Source organism: Panulirus ornatus, chromosome 13, assembly GCF_036320965.1.
Source record: "Panulirus ornatus isolate Po-2019 chromosome 13, ASM3632096v1, whole genome shotgun sequence".
In the NCBI taxonomy this organism is placed as follows: Eukaryota; Metazoa; Arthropoda; class Malacostraca; order Decapoda; family Palinuridae; genus Panulirus; species Panulirus ornatus.
The window spans coordinates 44,422,049-44,436,525 of NC_092236.1; the positions used below are offsets into that span (position 1 = coordinate 44,422,049).

At 40.2% G+C, this 14,477-nt stretch overlaps 1 pseudogene; it reads left to right on the top strand.

The window, feature by feature from the left end:
* Nucleotides 1-7,295: 7,295 nt before the first annotated feature.
* The window catches only part of LOC139752825 (uncharacterized), a 61,197-nt pseudogene continuing 54,015 nt past the window's right edge, over nucleotides 7,296-14,477 (top strand).

The window sequence follows — 14,477 nt, forward strand, 5'->3', positions numbered from 1 at the left end:
TCGAGGCAGCAATTTGCATACGAACTGTAAATGGAAAAAAAGGGAATTTACAAATGGGAGTTTTACCCCACAGTGAGGACGTGGCCAAACTAGCAAACACCCTCTGTACAGACTCCCTCCCGCGCGCCAGCTACATCCCCGGCCAGGCCAGGTGCTGCCCTCTGTATGTTATAGTCTACAGGTGGCGAAGTATGAGGCACATTACCTACAACGGGAGAGTAATACTTTCAGCTCTTCTGGTGTTATGTAAATAAAAAACTTTATATATATATATATATATATATATATATATATATATATATATATATATATATATATATATATATATATATATATATATATATATATATATATATATATATATATATATATATATATATATATATATATATATTATCCCTGGGGATAGGGGATTAAGAATACTTCCTACGTATTCCCTGCGTGTTGTAGAAGGCGACTAAAAGGGGAGGGAGCGGGGGGCTGGAAATCCTCCACTCTCGTTTTTTTTTTTTTTTTTTTTTTTCCAAAAGAAGGAACAGAGAATTGGGCCAGGTGAGGGTATTCCCTCAAAGGCCCAGTCCTCTGTTCTTAACGCTACCTCGCTGATGCGGGAAATGGCGAATGGTTTGAAAGAAAGAAATATATATATATATATATATATATATATATATATATATATATATATATATTTTTTTTTTTTTCATACTATTCGCCATTTCCCGCGATAGCGAGGTAGCGTTAAGAACAGAGGACTGGGCCTTTGAGGGAATATCTTCACCTGGCCCCCTTCTCTGTTCCTTGTTGTGGAAAATTAAAATTAAAATATATATATATATATATATATATATATATATATATATATATATATATATATATATATATATATATGTATATATATATATATATATATATATATATATATATATATATATATATATATATATATATATATATATACACGTTTACCAAATGGCGTCCTAGCTGCGTCTCTTCGTTGTATATCACCTGCTGTTATATAACGCTCTTGTGTCTCCCCTGATGACGTGATTATTACACGAAAATGCACTTGGGAACTTATCGTGTTTCATTTCTCCCCGTGGACTCTTAAGAATATATATATATATATATATATATATATATATATATATATATATATATATATATATATATATATATATATATATATATATCTTTTTCTTTCAAACTATTCGCCATTTCCCGCATTAGCGAGGTAGCGTTAAGAGCAGAGGACTGGGCCTTTGAGGGAATACCCTCACCTGGCCCAATTCTCTGTTCCTTCTTTTGGAAAATTAAAAAAAAACAAGAGGGGAGGATTTCCAGCCCCCGGCTCCCTCCCCTTTTAGTCGCCTTCTACGACACGCAGGGAATACGTGGGAAGTATTCTTTCTCCCCTATCCCCAGGGATAATATATATATATATATATATATATATATATATATATATATATATATATATATATATATATATACATATATATATTCATTTATTTATATTTATTTGTTTTGCTTTGTCGCTGTCTCCCGCGTTTGCGAGGTAGCGCAAGGAAACAGACGAAAGAAATGGCCCAACCCACCCCCATACACAATGTATATACATACACGTCCACACATGCAAATATACATATATATATATATATATATATATATATATATATATATATATATATATATATATATATATATACATATATCTTTTTCTTTCTTTCAAACTATTCGCCATTTCCCGCATTAGCAAGGTAGCATTAAGAACAGAGGACTGGGCCCCTGAGGGAATATCCTCACTTGGCCCCCTTCTCTGTTCCTTCTTTTGGAAAAAAAAAAACAATGCAAAACAATTAGCAAAATCTAGATTCTTTGTGTAAAATATCAGATGTAAATTCAGAGTGACTAGGATTAATATCTGAATTTCATAACCAAATGAAAGTGAAAAAAGGTATCTACATCAATTCCCTGCCAAGAGTAAACCAATGCCATAACAATAGGAAACCCATGCCCCGTCAACAGTGAACCAATGTCCTACCTACAGCAACCCATGCCCTGCCAACAGTGCTCTCATGTCTGCCAACAGTGAAGCCATGCCCTGCCAACGGTTATTCCATGTCTATCAACAGTGCAAACCTTCCCGGCAGAAATGAACACAAACCCAACCAACACTTGGCAACAGTGGACACCACACCCTCTGCCAACAGTCAATGATCATTTTGTCTCCTCCCTCCCAGTCGCCTCATTTAGACTCCCTCTGCTCTCCCTCCCTCCCTGAAAAACAGTCCCTCCTACAAAAACCCTCCCTCCCCCTATCCTACAAATGCCCTCCACCCTCCCTCCCTCCCCCTATCCTACAAATGCCCTCCACCCTCCCTCCCTCCCTCCCTCCCCCTACAGTAAATGTGTGTATTGTTGTACCAGTTGTTAGGGGATAATCACCAATTAGTTGACCTGGTAGTTACACGCTATTACACCCCGCCCGGCGGCCACGGGGGACATATGCTCGGCTACCACACACACACACACACACACACAGACACAGACACATATATATATATATATATATATATATATATATATATATATATATATATATATATATATATATATATATATATGCACGCCATTTTCCCCGTGAGCGATGTAGTGACAAGAACGGATTACTGACCCTTATAGGAAAAAATTCCTTACTTGGCTCCTTCCACTGTTCCTTCTTTTGGAAAGGCTATACAGTAAGCTATATAGTAAGTCTTTTATCTCATTCTTGCATCTGCCCTGACGATGTGATCATTACACGAAAAAGTACTTGGAGTCAGAGTTAGGGGAGACTGGGAATGCTTCCCTACTGTATTATAACCTTCCAAGAGAAGAACACAGACAGGAGGCAAGCGAGGGTTCTTTTCTTTAAGGCTCAGTATTTTGTTCCAAACGCTGCCTCGGCACGGCGGGAAACAGCAAACGGAATATGAAAAAAAATTATCTTTACAATTATCATAATCATTATTACTGTCATCTCTTACCTACCTATTATGACGCCATGGTTTTATCTGTAACTTAAAGATAAAAAAGAGTTTCTTCAATTGTCTTCAGTTATCCAGAGGACCCCATACAGTTTGTATACATATACATCTCAGTTAATCACAGCATTAGATTTATTATTTCATTATTTGTACATTTCCTGAAACCTATTTTGTCACTTTTTCACCAACTTTATTTGAAATGTTGTCGTGATGTTGTGCTTCATAACCCTGTATTGGAAGTGTTGTCGTGATGTTGTGCCTCATAATCCTGTATTGGAAGTGTTGTCGTGATGTTGTGCCTCATAACCCTGTATTGGAAGTGTTGTCATGATGTTGTGCCTCATAACCCTGTATTGGAAGTGTTGTCATGATGTTGTGCCTCATAACCCTGTATTGGAAGTGTTGTCGTGATGTTGTGCCTCATAACCCTGTATTGGAAGTGTTGTCGTGATGTTGTGCCTCATAACCCTGTATTGGAAGTGTTGTCGTGATGTTGTGCCTCATAACCCTGTATTGGAAGTGTTGTCGTGATGTTGTGCCTCATAACCCTGTATTGGAAGTTTTGTCGTGATGTTGTGCCTCATAACCCTGTATTGGAAGTGTTGTCGTGATGCTGTGCTTCATAATCCTGTATTGGAAGTGTTGTCGTGATGTTGTGCCTCATAATCCTGTATTGGAAGTGTTGTCGTGATGTTGTGCCTCATAATCCTGTATTGGAAGTGTTGTCGTGATGTTGTGCCTCATAACCCTGTATTGGAAGTGTTGTGATGTTGTGCCTCATAACCCTGTATTGGAAGTGTTGTCGTGATGTTGTGCTTCATAACCCTGTATTGGAAGTGTTGTCGTGATGTTGTGCCTCATAACCCTGTCTGTATTGGAAGTGCTGTCATGATGTTGTGCCTCATAACCCTGTATTGGAAGTGTTGTCATGATGTTGTGCCTCATAACCCTGTATTGGAAGTGTTGTCGTGATGTTGTGCCTCATAACCCTGTATTGGAAGTGTTGTCGTGATGTTGTGCCTCATAACCCTGTATTGGAAGTGTTGTCGTGATGTTGTGCCTCATAATCCTGTATTGGAAGTGTTGTCGTGATGTTGTGCCTCATAACCCTGTATTGGAAGTGTTGTCGTGATGTTGTGCCTCATAACCCTGTATTGGAAGTGTTGTCGTGATGTTGTGCTTCATAATCCTGTATTGGAAGTGTTGTCGTGATGTTGTGCCTCATAATCCTGTATTGGAAGAGTTGTCGTGATGTTGTGCCTCATAACCCTGTATTGGAAGTGTTGTCGTGATGTTGTGCTTCATAACCCTGTATTGGAAGTGTTGTCGTGATGTTGTGCCTCATAACCCTGTATTGGAAGTGTTGTCATGATGTTGTGCCTCATAACCCTGTATTGGAAGTGTTGTCATGATGCTGTGCCTCATAATCCTGTATTGGAAGTGTTGTCATGATGTTGTGCCTCATAACCCTGTATTGGAAGTGTTGTCGTGATGTTGTGCCTCATAACCCTGTATGAGCGAGATGACCTGAGCGACGGTGATCGTTGCTTGAGGCGTCCCTCACCGTGAGGGTGGGAGTTGCTCTGTAGGTAGACAGGTCAGGTATGTATTCCAGACGTTGTAGTGAAGGGAAACGGGAGGTTATGCATACTTGAGACGCTGTATCATTTCATCATTATAACATTATCATTATTATCATTATTAGTATAGATTATTTTTCTATCATTATTATCATCATTACTATAATCATTATCATCTTTTATCATTATTATCATTATCATTTTATCGACAGACATCATAACTCTGAACTGTTTCGTTGAACCTGTGACTCATGCTTGAGACACACATAATTATCACTGCCTACCACGGACACTTATCTTCCCGGGATATATTCACAATATATATTTTGGTGTCATTCTCTATACATCCTACATCACCTGAAAACGTACCCTGCTTATGTCCCACTAAGTTACCTCACTACCAGCTTACATGCTCACCGGCTGTATGAGAGTGGATCAGGACTCTTGACAGACTGGCGAAATTAATTCACTTGTCAGCGACTAGATAGATAGTAACAGGGGTCCATCAGATATGATAACAGTAGCCTCTTAGATACAGTAGCTGTGGCTTAAAAGACACAACAATAGTGTATTAGATACAGCAAAAGTAGTTTAGTCGATACAGCAGCAATGATCTATCAGTCAAACACTAGTGATCTCTTAGACATAGTAACAATAGTCTATTCAAAACAGTAACAGAAGTCTATTAGATAAAACAACAATGATCTACTGGATAGAAAACAACAAGTCTCTGCACAACAGCAACAGTGATAGATACAGCAACGGTCGTATGTTCAGTACAGACACAATGGTATTATCAATAGGGCAAAAGTAGTAGAAGAAATTAAAGAAAAGCAGTGTATTAAATACAGCAACAGCAGTCGAGCGATGAAGAGACAGTGATCTATTCCATATAGCAACAGGAGTCTATCAGACACAGGAAGAGTCGTCTATTAGATGAAGCAACAGTGGTCTTTCCGATACAGTAACAATGACCCATGTGTTACAGTAACAGTGTTCTCTCTCTCTCTCTCTCTCTCTCTCTCTCTCTCTCTCTCTCTCTCTCTCTCTCTCTCTCTCTCTCTCTCTCTCTCTCTCTCTCTCTCTCTCTCTCTCTCTCTCTCTCTCTCTCTCTCTCTCACACACAATGTCTATAATCTCTTTTATGCAATTTCTTTATCAAAGACTTAAGTCAGGAAAAGTGAATACCCAGGCCTGTATGATCAGCGATACCTCTCTTTACTATTGGGTAAAGTTCTTTGGGCTTTAGGCCTTTCAACTGGCAGGATCATTGGGGCCCTCAACGTCGAGGTTCATTAACCAACCCGAAAAGATCATGAACACCTTCTTCAGGCGATAAGGATAATTCTAACACAACATACACCCTCACTGTGTAGATAGCTAGTGTATTTTGGGTTATTTTGTCATATGATATTAATACTCCCTCACTGTGTAGAGAGCCAGTGTTATTCCTGAGGCATCTTACCTTATAAGATTAGTTAGTCAGACTGCTGACTTATTGAGGAGTGAGTTATCAAGTGAAGAATTTATTCCCTTGTGATGTTTTAACATTCTCTTTTTTTTTGGTCTTGATGAAACGATTGATTTAGTCAGTATATGAGAATAAACTAATTCTTTTTTCAAGAAGAAATCTTAAGGATATAATCAGATATTTACTTAATATTGTCAAAAGACAAACTGTGCGTTCCCTTAGATGATATCAATCGTTAAAGGATGACTCAAAAACGCTTTGGATTGTGTATATGATGAATAAGATGGAACTTAAGTTCTTGCTGATGATAATGATGTAAAGAGAAGAAAACGGATGAAAGATGAAAAAAAAAGATTACGCGTACGGAAATAAAGAAGAACATAAGATAAATAGAAGATTTTTCTTAGAGGTGGTGCAGCGGTGGCCCACCTTCCACCGTGCACGCGTGAGTTCGATGCTGTGTGGCGGTCAATCTGTGCGAGTCGAAGTCCGGCAAGTTGCGTTCGGCCAGTGAGTGAGTGGCTGTTGTGCTTTACTGAAGCCTCGCGATCACTCTGCTCTCTACCTCGACCCCACCCTGGTGCAGGTTTGATCTACACTAAGGCGGCAGCCAATGAAAACTTTGCAACTTTTACTATCTAACCCTCAACTACCCCCACCCTCCATAGCGCTAACTGCTTCACCCAAGACAAATTCCGCAGCCTTGGACCCTCGTCCCTTCACCTCGGAAATAGCCTCCAACTAATTAATCTTTCATGCCCCTTGTGACCCCTAAAACAAAATGAACCCGAAAGAAAAACATGCTTCCCTTGACTCCACACCAACCCTTTTTCCCGCTCCTCCCTTCCTCTCACGACGTCCCCCTCCCCCCCACTCACCCTCCCCGAGCAACCATTCCCGCCAGTAATTGCCACTGTTAACTATGGCCCCATATTGGACCAATTCCCCTGTTAGCGTCAAGTTTTATCTTGGCGCGGTCAATTTGTGTCGCTGCCTGTGAGATGTCTCAGGGGAGCGGTACTGTCAGCGTTTATCACGCCTAATGATGTCGCCAGCCTCCGCCCCCACTGGCCGCCGGCTCCGCCCACCCAGAAGCCTCAGCTAATCGCGGCTACGCTTTCATCTCGCTCCGCCCCTTGTGGTTTGTTTATAGCGCGCCGCACGGGCTTCAACCAATTAGGAGGAAGATCCCTAAATTGAGTGGTTGGGAAGGGCCAATGACGGGGAGTCTTACAGGAAGCGACGGCGAAGATGCACTCCAAGGGAGACGTCAAGATGCCTGGAGAAACGGAACACAGACGTTACATTGACTTATCGGAGAGAGTCGGTGTCCTGTGTGTCGAAAATCATAGCGCGCGAGGCAGTTGGCGACCACGTTGTCCATCGTTCGTGTGCGATTAAGCATGACTCTAAGAACATTAGCGTGAGGACTACTATATCACAGTGATAAGATTCTGTCTTCTTGACCTGTGAGCGAAAAGACGATGAAAAATCGGACGGAGGAAGGACCCGTCAAACGTCCGAATTCCTGCGATGAGTTCCGGCGCCACAAGCTGCCCCGGCTAGAGTTCGAGGAGCCTATGGACACCCTAGACGCCTCGCGCCCCGAGCTCCCAGACTCGTCGATGGAAAACTCGCCCGTCGACTTGTCCGGCGAGGCAAAGATTCCCAGCCTCGCGGAGGCCGCCGCTCCTGGCCTCACGCGACCCGTTCTCAAGATTCCTTCCACGATGAAATGCCTCGCGACCTTTGACCTGCCAGGTAAGGCTGACCTCCACCAGCTGTTGACCAACAATCTGGCGCAACATTTAGCAGTGCAGAATGAAAAGTTGAAAAACAATCTAATGTTCGGCCACAACCATCACAAGAGTCTGCTAGGGCCGCCGACCCATCCCACGTCCCCTGGCATCCCCCAGCCTCTTAGGGACGCCGCCCCCCATCCGCGGGAACACCAGGACACCGTCTCACCGCAGGATAAACAGGAGCCTCTGGAAGAGGAGCCCTCGAGGGAGGACGACCACGAAATGAAAGCGACTGAGGGTAGCGGCGGGGACGGAAGGAAGGACGTAGCGGCGGAACAAGAGGAGGTGAGAGGAGAGGGGAACACTGCTCCCCGCGTTACCCCCTTTTCCGTCATGGACATCCTTGACCCCCACAAGTTCACTGGCAAGACCCAGGAGGACGACCTGCCAGACTCGTCGTCCGATCGGCAGGAGGAAGACGACGCCTACATCTCCGGTGAGGTTCATGGCCGAAGCCTTCCCTCCCTCTCCCCTCCCTGTCATTAAGAATTACTATTTCTCCTATTTTCCTGAAGTTATCATTATTAGCGACGTAGTTTATTGCTTTCTGTGGTGCTTCAATATATATATATATATATATATATATATATATATATATATATATATATATATATATATATATATATATATATATATATATATATATATATGGTAGTGTTTTTTCTTCTTTTAATTTTCCAAAAGAAGGGACAGAGAAGGGGGCAATGTGAGGATATTTTCTCTAAGGTTCAATCCTCTGTTCCTGACGCTACCTCGCTAACGCGGGAAAAGGTGAATATGTATGAAATATATATATATATATATATATATATATATATATATATATATATATATTCTTTTTTTCATATGTATTCGCCATTTCCAGCGGTAGCGTTAAGAACAGAGGACTGAGCCTTAGAGGGAATATCCTTACTTAGCCCCTTTCTCTGTCCCCTCTTTTGGAAAATTAGAAAAGAGAGGTGAGGATTTCCAGCCCCCCCGCTCCTTACCCTTTTTATTATATCAGTTTACATTTATATACTAGCAAACATTCTATATCATATCATACATATGTTTTCTTTCATACCGTTTTTCCACATTTTGTATTACTGTCATAATGATATAAATCTAGTCATGCCATATTTTCAGATGACCTACGATATTATCACTCTTGCAGGAAAGAAGTAATTTGTATTGCACGTCTGTTATCAATATGTTGCCTCATCATTATAGATCAGTATTTTCATTTCCTGGTAACGCAATATACTTCGCTAATACCAAGAACAACATAAGACGGCGATTTCTAATATGGTAACTGCCATATATATATATATATATATATATATATATATATATATATATATATATATATATATATATATATATATATATATATATATATTCATCACCTTGTACGCTCGTTTTTATAAGTCATTTTAGCTTATAATCACTTATGATTCATACTAACAATTTATTCCATTTATCTTGTCTCCACCTTCATACATGTATCCTGTCCATATACTTTCCTTCATATGTCTTTTTATACTATATCCACATCTTTATTCAATTCATTAGTCTCTCCTTTATCTGTTTGCTTTATTTAGCCTTCTGTTTATCAACTCCATCCTGCTCCCACTTCATTATTATATTCACTGTGTTTTTCATGCCAGTACTAAGTGATGACAACTTCATTTCTGCAGCTAAATATTGTTTCTGTTTTCTATTAACCCTCTTTTTCCACTATTTCTGTAATAACTCGGAATATATTTTGTTTTATCAATTAAGCATTAATACGTTATTGTCTTTGTTACAGCGTTATTATTTGTTATTATCATTATCATTAGAAACGCAGATTTGATCTTTTAGCTAATATTAGATTTACATCAACAATGCTCAAGTTCAACACTTCTCTTTATCACTTACCATTCACTACACACTTATCCATCCTGTAAACATTATACTTTTCCATCTGTGTTCTTCGGTTATTTGAGTTCAGGTTTGAGGCTTAATCAAATATTCTACCAATCGATTGATGCCTTAATACAAATCCGGTATACCATACATTAGGGTGTGTAATTGTGTAAGTGTGTATGCATGTATACAATGATTGATTTGAATATATATATATATATATATATATATATATATATATATATATATATATATATATATATATATAGATAGATAGATAGATAGATAGGTAGATAGATAGATAGGGGAGAAAGAATACTTCCCACGTATTCCCTGCGTGTCGTAGAAGGCGACTAAAAGGGAAAGGAGCGGGGGGCTGGAAATCTTCCCCTCTCTTTTTTTTTTTCTTTTTAATTTTCCAAAGGAAGGAACAAAGAAGGGGGCCGGGTGAGGATGTTTCCTCAGAGGCCCAGTCCTCTGTTCTTAACGCTACCTCGCTGAGGCGGGAAATGGCGATTGGTATGAAAGATATATATATATATATATATATATATATATATATATATATATATATATATATATATATATATATATATATATATATATATGATATTTTTTTTTTATCATACTTTCTCGCTGTTTGCCGCGTTAGCGAGGTAGAGCAAGGAAACAGACGAAACAATGGCCCAACCCACCCACGTACACATGTATATACATACACGTCCACACACGCAAAAATACATACCAATACATCTCAACTTATATATGCACACACAGACGTATACATATATACGCATGTACATAATTCATACTGTCTGCCCTGATTCATTCCCGTCGCCACCCCACCAGACATGAAATGACAACCCCCTCCCCCCGCATGTGCGTGAGGTAGCGCTAGGAAAAGACAACAAAGGCCACATTCGTTCACACTCAGTCTCTAGCTGTCAGGTATAATGCACCGAAACCACAGCTCCCTTTCCAAATCCAGGCCCCACAAAACTTTTTTCATGGTCTACCCCATATTTTTCACATTCCCTGGTTCAATCCATTGAGAGCATGTCGACACCGGTATACCACATCGTTCCAATTCACTCTATTCCTTGCACACCTTTCATCATGCTGCATTTTCAGGACCCGATCTCAAAGAATCTTTTTCACTCCATCTTTCCACCTTCAATTTTGTCTACCACTCTTCCTCGTTCCCTCCAACTCTGACACATACATCCTCTTGGTCAATCTTTCCTCACTCATTCTCTCCATGTGACCAAACCATTTCAAAACACCCTCTTCTGCTCTCTCAACCACACTCTTTTTATTACCACACATCTCTCTTACCCTATTATTACTTACTCGATTAAACCACCTCACACCACATATTGTCCTCAAACATCTTATTTCTAGCACATCCCCCCTCCTCCCCACAACTCCATCAATAGCCCACGCCTCGCAACTGTAAAACATTGTTGGAACCACTACTCCTTCAAACATACCCATTTTTGCTTTCCGAGATAATGTTCTCGACTTCCACTCATTCTTCAACGCTCCCAGAACTTTCTCCCCCTCCCCCACCCTATGATTCACTTCCGCTTCCATGGTTCCATCCGCTGCCAAATCCACTCCCAGATATCTAAAACACTTCACTTCCTCCAGTTTTTCTCCATTCAAACTTACCTCCAAGATGACTTGTCTCCATGGTTGTTTAATTTGTTTATGGATGGGGTTGTTAGGGAGGTGAATGCAAGAGTTTTGGAAAGAGGGGCAAGTATGCAATCTGTTGTAGAAGAGAGAGCTTGGGAAGTGAGTCAGTTATTGTTCGCTGATGATACATCGCTGGTGGCTGATTCGGGTGAGAAATTGCAGAAGCTGGTGACTGAGTTTCCTAAAGTGTGTGAAAAAAGAAAGTTGAGAGTAGATGTGAATCAGATCAAGGTTATTAGGTACATTAGGGTTGAGGGACAAGTCAATTGGGAGGTAGGTTTAAATGTAGTAAAACTAGAGGAAGTGAAGTGTTTTAGATATCTGGGAGTAAATTTGGCAGCGGATGGAACCATGGAAGCGGAATTGAGTCATAGGGTGGGGGAGGGGGTGAAAGTTCTGGAGGCGTTGAAATATGTGTGGAAGTCGAGAACGTTATCTTGGGAAGCAAAAATGGGTATGTTTGAAGGAATAGTGGTTCCAACAATGTTATATGGTTGCGAAACTTGGGCTATAGATAGAGTTCTGCGGAGGAGGGTGGATGTGCTGGAAATGAGATGTTTGAGGACAATATGTGGTGTGAGGTGGTATGATCGAGTCAGTAATGAAAGGGTAAGAGAGATGTGTGGTAAGAAAAAGAGTGTGGTCGAGAGAGCAGAAGAGTGGGTTTTGAAGTGGTTTGGTCACATGGAGAGAATGAGTGAGGAAAGATTGACAAAGAGGGTATATGTATTAGTGGTGGAGGGAACTAGGAGAAGTAGGAAATCAAATTGGAGGTGGAAAGATGGAGTGAAAAAGATTTTGAGTGTTCGGAGCCTGAACATGCATAAGGGTGAAAGGCGTGCAAGGAATAGAGTAAACTGGAACGATATGGTATACCGGGGTCGACGTGCTGTCAATGGATTGAACCAGGTCATGCGAAGCGTCTGGAGTAAACCATGGAAAGTTTTGTGGGGCCTGGATGTGGAAAGGGAGCTGTGGTTTCGGTGCATTGTACATGACAGCTAAAGACTGAGTGTAAACGAATATGGCCTTTGTTGTCTTTTCCTAGCGCTACCTCGCACACATGCAGGGGGAGGGAGTTGTCATTTCATGTGGGGCAGGGTGGCGATAGGAATGAATAAGGGCAGAGAGTATGAATTACATATATGTGTGTATATTTATATGTCGATGTGTGTGTATATATATGTATACGTTGAGATGTATAGGTATGTACATGTGCGTGTCTGGACGTATATATATATATATATATATATATATATATATATATATATATATATATATATATATATATATATATATATATATATATATATATATATATATATACATATATTTCAAACTGTTCGCCATTTCCCGCATTTCCCGCATATATATATATATATATATATATATATATATATATATATATACATATATATATATATATATATATATATATATATATATATATATATATATATATATATATATATATATATTTCTTTTTCTTTCTTTTTCTTTTAAACTATTCGCCATTTCCCGCGTTAGCGAGGTAGCATTAAGAACAGAGGACTGGGCCTTTGGGGGAATACCCTCACCTGGCCCAATTCTCTGTTCCTTCTTTTGGAAAATTAAAAAAAAAACGAGAGGGGAGGATTTCCAGCCCCCCGCTCCCTCCCCTTTTAGTCGCCTTTTACGACACGCAGGGAATACGTGGGAAGTATTCTTTGTCCCCTATCCCCAGGGATATATATATATATATATATATATATATATATATATATATTTCTTTTTTTTTATTATACTTTGTCGCTGTCTCCCGCGTTTGCGAGGTAGCGCAAGGAAACAGACGAAAGAAATGGCCCAACCCCCCCCCCCATACACATGTATATACATACGTCCACACACGCAAATATACATACCTACACAGGCCTTTGAGGGAATATCCTCACCTGGCCCCTTCTCTGTTTCTTCTTTTGGGAAAAAAAAAAAGAGAGGGAAGGATTTCCAACCTCCCGCTCCCTTCCCTTTTAGTCGCCTTCTACGACACGCAGGGAATACGTGGGAAGTATTCTTTCTCTCCTATCCCCAGGGATAATATATATATATATATATATATATATATATATATATATATATATATATATATATATATATATATATATATATATATACACATATATATATGTTGTTTAATTTGTTTATGGATGGGGTTGTTAGGGAGGTAAATGCAAGAGTTTTGGAAAGAGGGGCAAGTATGAAGTCTGTTGGGGATGAGAGAGCTTGGGAAATGAGTCAGTTGTTGTTCGCTGATGATACAGCGCTGGTGGCTGATTCATGTGTGAAACTGCAGAAGCTGGTGACTGAGTTTGGTAAAGTGTGTGGAAGAAGAAAGTTAAGAGTAAATGTGAATAAGAGCAAGGTTATTAGGTACAGTAGGGTTGAGGGTCAAGTCAATTGGGAGGTGAGTTTGAATGGAGAAAAACTGGAGGAAGTGAAGTGTTTTAGATATCTGGGAGTGGATCTGGCAGCGGATGGAACCATGGAAGCGGAAGTGGATCATAGGGTGGGGGAGGGGGCGAAAATTCTGGGAGCCTTGAAGAATGTGTCGAAGTCGAGAACATTATCTCGGAAAGCAAAAATGGGTATGTTTGAAGGAATAGTGGTTCCAACAATGTTGTATGGTTGCGAGGCGTGGGCTATGGATAGAGTTGTGCGCAGGAGGATGGATGTACTGGAAATGAGATGTTTGAGGACAATGTGTGGTGTGAGGTGGTTTGATCGAGTGAGTAACGTAAGGGTAAGAGAGATGTGTGGAAATAAAAAGAGCGTGGTTGAGAGAGCAGAAGAGGGTGTTTTGAAGTGGTTTGGGCACATGGAGAGAATGAGTGAGGAAAGATTGACAAAGAGGATATATGTGTCGGAGGTGGAGGGAACGAGGAGAAGAGGGAGACCAAATTGGAGGTGGAAAGATGGAGTGAAAAAGATTTTGTGTGATCGGGGCCTGAACATGCAGGAAGGTGAAAGGAGG